Here is an 11,158-nt window from a genome sequence, read left to right on the forward strand (position 1 = left end):
TATATGGCAAGGGGGTGACAGTCAGACATTGGCTTCTTACGCTCAAACATGGCCTTCACAGAAACTGAACTACCTGAACTACCTGAACTACCCTCCTCTTGCTCTCTTCTACTAGGCACCCACAAAACATCAATCTCCTCATCATCATTCTCCTCAGATGCATCAATTTCTTCTGACACATCACAGAAGGAAGCAGCAGCGGGGACCTCCTCCTCATCACTCATTATGTCCATCTCTATCGTGTTCTCTGCCAGAATTAAATCTGGTGTAAGGTCCTCATCTCCTTCATCTTCTTCTGGCAATAATGGTTGCGCATTACTCAGTTCAAGAAACTCATGGGAAAATAACTCCTCTGACTCCAGTGAAGAAGGGGCACCGGTGGTGGAGGAAGTGTTACGTGGGGTGGCCATAGCAGTGGAGGATGAGGAGGATGTTGTGGTAAAGTTAGAAACGGTAGAGGATGGGGTGTGCTGTGTAAGCCAGTCAACTACCTCTTCAGCATTTTGGGAGTTCAGGGTCATTGGCTTTTTAAAACTGGGCAATTTGCTAGGGCCACAGGATTGCATAGCAGCACGGCCCCTAGCACGGCCTCTGCGTGGCGGCCTGCCTTTGCCTGGCATTATTTTAAAAAAACAACAACAACAAAAACTCAGTTGGTTTTTCTGGAAACGATAATACACACAGCTAGATGGCAGTTTGAAGAAAACAGTGTGCAAATAATGCCTACAAGGTCAACGTATACACTACTACAGTGGTGGATACGGATTACGTAAAATATATGAATGCTGCTTGAAAAAAGTAACTCAAGTGGTTTTTCTAGAGACGATAATATTATCAATATTTAGACAAAATGTGAACAAGCTCACACAGCTAGATGGCGGGTTGAAGAAAACAGTGTGCAAATAATGCCTACAAGGTCAACGTATACACTACTACAGCGGTGGATACGGATTACGTAAAATATATGAATGCTGCTTGAAAAAAAGTAACTCAAGTGGTTTTTCTAGAGACGATAATATTATCAATATTTAGACAAAATGTGAACAAGCTCACACAGCTAGATGGCGGGTTGAAGAAAACACTGTGCAAATAATGCCTACAAGGTCAACGTATACACTACTACAGCGGTGGATACGGATTACGTAAAATATATTATGGCTGCTTGAAAAAAGTCACTCCGGTGTTTTTTCTGGAGACGGTAATATTATGGATATTTAGACAGAATGTGAACAAGGTCACACAGCTAGATGGCAGTTGGTTGAATAACACACTGGGCAAAAAATGCCTACAGGGCAAATAATGCCTAAAAGGTCAACTTATACACTACTACAGCGGTAGTAAAATAAAAAAAAGTAAAATAAAAAAAAATGAATATTAAAAAAAAAAATTAAAGTTGGTGCTGCTGAACTACTAGGAGCAGCAGATTAGCACACCAGTCCCACTCCCCAACACTGCTAGACTAATAGCACTGGGCTCTTATAGTAGTAGTAGTAGTAGTAGTAGTAAAACAACAAAAAAATAAATAAAAGCAGTCCTTACAAGGACTACTGTTATTGCAGCAGTCAGCAGATGAGATCAGAAGCAGGACAGCTGCCCACAGCAGCTACATACAGAGCACTGCAGTAGAAGGTAGATTACTAGCCAGCAAAGCTACCTAAGCTTAAATGTCCCTCAAACCCCTGCAGACTTCTGTCCCTCCAATAACAGAGCAGTATCAAAACGATTACTAGCCAGCAAACTTTCAACTGTCCCTGAAATCACTAACAGGCAGCAGCTCTCTCCCTACACTATCTCTTCAGCACACACAGGCAGAGTGAAAAAACGCTGCAGGGCTTCGGTTTTTATAGGGAAGGGGAGTGGTCCAGGGGAGAGCTTCCTGATTGGCTGCCATGTACCTGCTGGTCTGGGGTGAGAGGGCAAAAAAAAGCGCCAACAATGGCGAACCCAAAATGGCGAACGTCGCGCGGCGTTCGCGAACTTCCGGCGAGCGCGAACACCCGATGTTCGCGCGAACAAGTTCGCCGGCGAACAGTTCGCGACATCTCTATTACCAAAAGGTCCATTATCTGGAACACATCAGGTCCCCAGCATTCTGCATAACAGGTCCCATACCTATACTATAATTTTGATCAGCCTACTACAAGTTAGAAAATTAAAGCAAAGACCACATTGCTTGGTATAGGCCCAGGTGCAGTTTTGCACCTATAATCGTAACCCAACTCCATTACTTTTATGTTTATTAAGTAACAACCCTTATAACGTGTTTAGGAACTGTAGGTCAAGAGGCAGAAACCATCTGTTACTTTATACCAGTGGTATCCGGACATTTTTGGGTAAAGCCCCCAAACCACCTCCCACTATCGAGGCCTAACGTTTTGCCCCCTTTATCTAATAACAGGGTTATAGGCATATGTAGATAGTTTAACCCATTCAGTTTAGTTCAGCTATTCAGCCATACTTTCAAGAAAATAGTCCACCCCAAATTTTACTCAAATTGAACTTTCCTAACCAGCCAATGCTCTTGGACTCCCTATTAGACCAGCACAACAGCTGGGTGACCAATACTCTATGCACTGAATTATAAAGAGTCACCGCCTAATTTTCTCTTTTGTTATAGTTTGTATTTTCATAGGTTTATATAGTGACTTCATTTAAGACCAGATTTTCCAAAATACATTTTTGAAAGCAATTAGAAGGATAGGTTTTTTAGCTCACCAGGAGCTAAGAACATTTCTGTGTTGTTTTTTCTTGAGTTGTGATATTCTCTGTGGATATCCTTAGAAGAGTAAAGGTCAGTCCCACTGACCAGCTCGTGTGCCTCTGTCAATAGTAAGGCCATCTGTGCCCATGTAAGGGAATATTGAAACATAAATTAAATATTTTATCTTCAGGCAAAGAAAATGATTTTTAAGTATGCAAAAGAATTTCAATGGACCACACAGATAACTTTTCTTTTACACAACTGTAGGTGCATAGACTGAAATAGACTAGGGAGACTGATACAGAGAGGCAAATAGATTTTATTTCATCAATGAATGTACAAGTATGGGATCCATTATCCAGAAAGCCCTTTCCGGAAAGCTCCTAATTATGGATAGGGATGTCGCGGACTGTTCGCCCGCGAACTAATTCGCGCGAACATCGGCCGTTCGCGTCCGCCAAATGTTCGCGAACGTCGCGCGACGTTCGCCAATTTGGGTTCACCTTAGCTGGCGCTTATTTTTGCCCTCTCACCCCAGACCAGCAGATACATGGCAGCCAATCAGGAAGCTCTCCCTCCTGGACCACCCCCACACCCCCTGGACCACTCCCCTTCCATATATAAACTGAAGCCCTGCAGCGTTTTTTCATTCTGCCTGTGTGTGCTTGGAAGAGCTAGTGTAGGGAGAGAGCTGTTTAGTGATTTGAGGGACAGTTGATAGTAACTTTGCTGGCTAGTAATCTACTTGATACTGCTCTGTATTGTAGGGACAGAACTCTGCAGGGATTTGAGGGACAGTGAGTTTAGGTTAGTTAGCTTTGCTGACTAGTAATCTACCTTCTACTGCAGTGCTCTGTATGTAGCTGCTGTGGGCACTGCTTCTGATCTCATCTGCTGACTGCTGTAATAACCCAATAGTCATTGTAAGGACTGCTTTTATTTTCTTTTTTGTTTTTTTACTTTGCTACTATAAGAGCCCAGTGCTATTAGTCTAGCTGTGTTGGGGAGTGGGACTGGTGTGCTGCTCCTCCTAGTAGTTCACCACTACCAGCACCAACCAGAGTCAAAATTGTTACAAAGTATCTTATTTGCACCTGTTAGCTGTTCTGAGCTCTCTGCCAAAAGCTAATTAAGTTAGAAACTGTTTTTTTTCTGGCTGTTCAGTGCAGAGAAAATAGGGACTGGTGTGCTGCTCCTCCTAGTAGCTCACCACCACCAGCACCAACCAGAGTCAAAATTGTTACAAAGTATCTTATTTGCACCTGTTAGCTGTTCTGAGCTCTCTGCCAAAAGCCAATTAAGTTAGAAACTGGTTTTTTTCTGGCTGTTCAGTGCAGAGAAAAGCGGGACTTTCCAGTACAAAAGAGGGACAGGGGGTTGAGTGGTCAAAAGAGGGACAGTTGGGAGGTATGCAAGTGCCACCTAGCTGTGTGAGCTTTTTCACATTCTGTCTAAATAACAATAATAATTCCGTGTCCGTAACCATCACCTGAGTGATGTTTTTACAGCAGCAATAATATATTCCGTATCCACTACTGTATACGTTGCCCTTGCAGGCATTGTTTGCCCAGTCTTTAACCAAGTGCCACCTAGCTGTGTGAGCTTTTTCACATTCCGTGTCCAGAAACATCACCTGAGTGACGTAGTGTGATTTCTGCCCTTTACAGCACAAAACGAACCGCTGTGTCAACAATGTATTTTTCAGATACATTTTTGCCCTTGATCCCCCTCTGGCATGCCACTGTCCAGGTCGTTGCACCCTTTAAACAACTTTAAAATCATTTTTCTGGCCAGAAATGTCTTTTCTAGCTTTTAAAATTCGCCTTCCCATTGAAGTCTATGGGGTTCGCGACGTTCGCGAACCATTCGCATTTTTGGATGCAAGTTCGCGAATATGTTCGCGAACATTTTTTCCGCCATTCGCTACATCCCTAATTATGGACATTTAAGGTCATTTTTTGTAGACTCCATTTTATCTAAATAATATACATTTTTAAAAATGATTTCCTTTTTCTCTGCAATAATAAAACAGTACCTTGCTGTAGCAAAATGTAAAAGGTTTTTATGCACAAATGTGACCTTTTTCTTCTGCTAATAAGGGGCTATATAATATGTCTAAAAGATGCCATTTGTGAGTGTTAAAATTATCGATAGATGCCTAGCTCAGTATGAGCTTTAATCCCCATGGTACTACAGAGCAATTTACATCTTACTCAAAGATACATTTAACAAAATAAAAGCAGCATCAAACAGCCGCATGGCTGAACTCATACTCTTACATAACAGTATGAATAACAGTGAAATGATTCTGCTTACTTGATGTTCTACATCTATGTACTATGGTAGAAAAATTAAAAATGCCCGTAGTGTTCAGCTTCCAGAAAGGGACATGAGAACTGATTTGTTTTACTGTACACCTTACTCTTACTTACTAATACTCTTACCTTACTTGATAAAAGGGCAGTGCCAAATTAATCACATGTGGGGCCCCTAGGCTACATCCACACAGGGCCTCCTTCTAGGCTATTGCTGGGTCCAGATGCATGCAGAACCAGCACAAATAAAAATAAATATAAAGAAAATAGAAATGGGACCCTGATCACACTGGGTCCCTAAGATATAGCCTAGTGTAGCCTGTGCATTAATCCTTGCAGAGCAATATGATTTGTCTTGCAGTGATCACTAACCAATGTAAGTTTGATGGTGATTTTTTTTAGATCACTTTAGATGGCACACTTTAGGATCAAGAGGCTTTTCCCTATAATGAGCTGAAGAGTCCCTGGAAAATTGCACCAAGAAAGAAAAGACAAAAGTGGTAAACAACCAAAGTTGTTTGGCTGGCACCCCCCTGGAACGTTCCATGTAGTACCAAAAAAGGTTCAGTGAAGGCACTAATAAATCAGTCAGTTCATGGGGGGGGGGGGGTTTTAATTCATTAGTGGTCGGGCAAGTTTACCATTTTAACCCAACACACCTCCTTGCTCCTGTCAAAATGCTCACATTGTCATTGCTAGATATGTTTCTTGATTGGTTACTTAAATTTCTAAGTAAGCTCCGTAAGTTTCTATGCAAACTAGTACTATCTGGCCAGGCCTTCCCTCAGGTCAAACTTTGATCAGACACCTGACAAATTGCTTGATGAGTTACTTTCTGTCATAATTTTGTTGGTGTAGTTTTTATTTCTAAATTGTACTGTTTACACTGCAAATAATTCACCCTACAGCAAGTGTATTTTTTTAGTTGTAATATTGGTGTGTAGGTAGCCATCTCAAGTAATTTTGCCTGGTCATGTGCTTTCAGAAAGAGCCAGCACTTTAGGATCAAACTGCTTTCTGGCAGGCTGTTGTTTCTCCTACTCAATGTAAAATAATGTGTTGCAGTGGGACCTGGATTTCATTATTGAGTACTGTTCTTAGATCTACCAGGCAGCTGTTATCTTGTGTTAGGGAGCTGCTATCTGGTTACCTTCCCATTGTTCTGTTGTTAGGCTGCTGGGGGGGAAAGGGAGGGGTGATATCACTCCAACTTGTAGTACAGCAGTAAATAGTGATTGAAGTTTATCACAGCACAAGTCACATGACTGGGGGCAGCTGGGAAACTGACAATATGTCGAGCCCCAGGTCACATTTCAAAATTAAACATAAAAAAAAATCTGTTTGCTCTTTTGAGAAATGTATTTCAGTGCAGAAATCTGCTGGAGCAGCACTATTAACTGATGTGTTTTGAAAAAAAACAGTATCCATTTAAGTTTCTTAGTAAACTCTGTAAGTTTATACATTTTTTACCCAAGTTTTGTAAGATGGTGCTTCCTGGCCAGGTCTTCCATCGGGTCAAAATTTGACCAGGCACCTGATAACAGTCCAACCTGAATCACCCTGATGGTGACCATACTGCCATATTAGCGTATCGCTTTTTTTAAAAACGCTATACTTTACCTCTTTATGGGCCATCCCAGCAACAGGATCTGGCCTATGTCAAGTGCAAGGTATCCCCATATACAGTACAAAAACTATCTCAGAAAGTTGTTCTTAGTACAGATTTTTTTGTGTGCAATGCTGTCCTATAAAAGTCTGGTCCTTACAGACAGTACTGTACACTGCTGCTTCACAAGAAGGTCAAAGTCTATCAACAGTTTTCTAAACGACAGGAAGAGTTGGTGTGTTTGTACTATGGATCCTGCTTTGCAAAAACACACATATCACTAGTTTAATAAAGAGGCAAGAGGGGTTGTATTCGGCGAGTTCTGTTATGGCTCAACTGTCTCAGTCACAAGTGTTTGCCTTTGGAAAGATCTAAATTCCATCAAGATATTTTATTTCCGCTACGGAACGTAGAGTTCCGGGCGTCAAATTCCTTTGGCTCAAAACTATGATGTAAATGGTTTCAAGGATGATGAGTGCATGACTATAATGTATCACTGCACAAGTCAAATTGTCACTCAGTTTTAATATATTGTGCAAGAAAATTCTCTTCTGTTAATAATGTATCAGTAGAAATGTCAAATTGTCATTTAGTGTAAACATACATCTCCTCTGTTAGCCAGAAGACACCAGATAACCAAGACATGCATTTCATTTCTAGGTATTCAACAACATAATCAATAAAACAACTCAAAGCAAAATCAGGAAATGTCTGAGGTTTCCCAGTACTGTGATTGTATGTAGAGTCATGGCTACATTAGATTTCCCAAGGCCTTAAAGCACAGCCCACCTTTATATAGAGGATTTCAAAGGAGCCCAGTCATATTTATGACCGTACCTGCTTGTTTATTTTTATTTGTATTGATCCTTTGTTAATAGTTAAATAACCCACTGAAAAATTTTCTAAATAACCCACTGAAAAATATGGTGAACAGTGGAAATGGAAATACAGGTATGGGACCTATTATCCAGAATGCTCAGGGCCTGGGGTTTTCTGTAATATGGGTCGTTATACCTTAAGTCTACTAGAAAATCATGTAAACAATAAATAAATCCAATAGACTGCTTTTGCTTCCAATACAGATTCACTATATTTTAGTTTGGATTAAGTACAGGGTACTATTTTAATATTACAAAGAAAAAGGAAATATTTTTTTTAGAAAATTGTATTATTTGGATAAAATGGTATGGATGGAGTGGATTCGGAACTCTCTGCATAATGGGTTTCTGGATAACGCATCTCATACCTGTACTTTATAAAAAATAATGTTTCTCCAGAAATGTTTAAACAATAGCGGAAAGGTGAAATTTGATCAAAATTTTCATTTTTCCCCTGCCTTATTAATTTAACAGGTTGCTTTGGGAGGAATGCTATAAAATGTGCAAAATCCATTTCAAGTACTATTCTGGTTGCAAAAAAAAAAAGCCAGTATTGAAGCTATACACGTAGGTAAATACAACCATACATGGTCATTTGCATCTTTGGGATGAAGTAATGCCCCCTTCAGCCCGATGAATTAAATGCAAGTGCATGCATTGATGCACCAGGGGCCTGGAATGACGATCAACCTGGACCTACAGGCAAATCCAGGATTGCCTTTGCAGGTCACTAATGCAATTATTAAATAACCCAAAATGACACCATTCAAACCCAAATGATGGGGTCATTTCTGCACTGTGTGCAAGTTGAGTTGGACACAATTCAGTGCACGGCCAACAATTGCTGAAGAGCAGGTATAATACATTTGAAATATGTCCAAAAATTCAGTTAAAAAAAGAGCCCTAGTGTGGAGTATTAAAAGCAATCATCCGATTGGCTGAATAGAGAACATAGAGAGAAATATGGTGCAGAATAACTAAGCACTGACACAGGAACATTAGTAGTTTATATAAAAAGGGACATATAGGTGACATTACATTCTGTATTTTATGGCAGTACCTGACATTTTATCTTGACTACAGGCATGATGGTATATGTGCTCAGCATGGGAGGGGATAAACTCCAGCACTTCTCAGTCCTGCTTACTCTTATAAGTAGCTGTCTTTGTGTGGAGTGATTTAGTTACTTTACAAAAGCATTAAACAACCAAATTATATATTATTAACAGTAATTGCAGCGGTGAATTGGAAAAACCGTGGTTATCAATCTGCCTCCTCTGCACTCAGTTCGAGGCGTCAGTTCTCAAATCTTTTACATTTGGCAAGTGAAACAAAGGCCTTTGTTTGAGAAGTTACAGCTGCTTGATGTGTGTTCTTCCCGCACTGACAACGAGCTTCGTCATTCCAACCTGACCTAATTCTGCTTGCTGTTTCTTAAATCACAAAACAAATGCTTTTTCTTTGCTATTCACTTGCTCTCACACTCTTTATGAAAGTATATCTGTACAGTTTGTAGGAAAACGGATGAAATTAGTAAACAGAATGTATGTCATATATTGGCAAATTAGCTTTTTTGTTGTTCCACAAAAGAATAATATTTGCAAAGTGTATCCATATTTGTACAATGGACCCATAGGACATAGTTGTCCAGTATTTGCCATAGGTGCATGTGTTCTGCATTGGATTAAAACTCCAGCCCTGATGCAGAGTGTGACTCACACAAGCAGCCTTTATCTGTTGTAATTGGCACCCACTGGAACTCCTGCTTTGCACTTACAGAATGATATAACAGGATGGTCGATACCTGGGTATGCCCATGCAGCTCCAGCAGTGGTTTCCAACAAGGCACTATTCCATCCATTATAAGATCTCTCTTTTTGCACTCAAGGAGCTGTTTGAGCATGCACAGTAGTTTACTTAGCATGGTGGGTAGCAGCACTAAGGAGTGAGGAGCACAACATTGCATCAGACCAAGATGCTTGTGCACTGTGTGTGTTCTGTGCCAGGAATAAGGACAGCTCCTTCATGGAAAAAACAACTTAATCTGCAAGATATTAATAACCAATCAGATAATCGAATCTACAAAATAACCAGCCACATACCGCCATCATAATCAATCAGAAAATGATATCTACAAGATACTACACATCAAATTACTTTATCAAAAAGGAACTAAGAGGAATGCAAAAAGTTCTCCACAACCATGTATTGGGCTACTGAAAATATCCAACAATATAATATATTGTTTGAAATTGTATTTATATTTACTCTTAAAAGAATGCCAGGCCTCAAGGGAAATGCTTTCTCTGGCCTAGCTTTATTCCCTATCTTCCTCTTAGGCTACCAGTTATTCATCTTCTAGTTTGCCCTGTTTTAAGAGCAAAAATTTAAAAATTGTCTTCCAATACCACTGTCTAGTTAGGGATGGGCGAATTTGACCAGTTTGGTTTCGCAGAAAATTCATCAAAATGCATTAAAGGCTATTTTTTTTTCTCCCATTGGCGTATAGGCCTCATTTCCATGTCGAAACTCTGCGAAAAAATTGTCTCATCCCTACAGTGTCTACATCTTACTCACAGGTAAAGGGACACTTTCAATACAAATAGAATTCCTTTAAATCCAAATTTGAGATTTTAACTCTCACTCAATGAATCATGGAAGCAGATTTTGGAGCAATCTTCATTGTCTTAAAAAACCCTTAATAACCCTTAGTAAATCCTTAATAAATCTGCCTCTTAGTGTATAAGTATATATAGTTTATGTGAGTGTATGGAGGGGTCAGTGTCTGTGTGTATGGATGCTGGTTTTCATTTGGAGGGGTTGAACTTGATGGACTTTCAACATGATCTAACTATATAACCATATTAGGTGTGTGAGACAAGCCTAAACCCCAGTAGGGTAGGGCACAGTTTAAATTCTCCCTGATAAATAAGTATTTTGTCACTATAACTTTAATTTCAAGGCTAATTCTAAGCAAATCTGGTTATTATTAATAGTTATCAGGAAATGATATTAAATATTAAAAAAAAAGTATTTCATAATAACAGATGTTGACCCTATTTCTTTCAAATGATTCTTGGAATGGCATTCATTTCCATTGCTGACTGCTATGACCTTAACCACTGATATAACCATTATATTCACGATTGTAGTCTTTATTATTGGTTTGGGAGTAGGTTCTGATGCTACAGCATGGTGCTTCAGTGGCATTAGTAATAGCGGATATTCTATTTGCTTTGTGTCCCTTTACCCAATGCATAGATTTGATAGGATTTCATGTTGATTTCCAGCCCTTTTACTTGACATCAGCAAGAGAAATATTTAGTTCCAGACGGGAAATGTTCAATGGGTGAGGTTTTCTTTTTCGCCCAAATAATATTTTTACATCTACATCATTTATCCCAAACAAAATATTGCTGCAGAGCCCAGCAAGGAAATACGTAGTCATTACAAGGAAAAGAAAATACGTTTAATGGACATCATGGGACTGTTTTAAGAAGAATCCACAAGGGTGGTCATCTAACCTTCTTTTATAACAGATTCTTTTTGAAAAAAATGCATACTTTAAGTCTGTCAAAGGGAGGGGTGAATGTCTTGCAAACTTTACAGAAAGTACAGTAGACACTTTGGATTGTCTTCCAGTCCAAGTGGCAAAATC

This window comes from Xenopus laevis, chromosome 9_10S (genome assembly GCF_017654675.1).
Source record: "Xenopus laevis strain J_2021 chromosome 9_10S, Xenopus_laevis_v10.1, whole genome shotgun sequence".
Lineage (NCBI taxonomy): Eukaryota > Metazoa > Chordata > Amphibia > Anura > Pipidae > Xenopus > Xenopus laevis.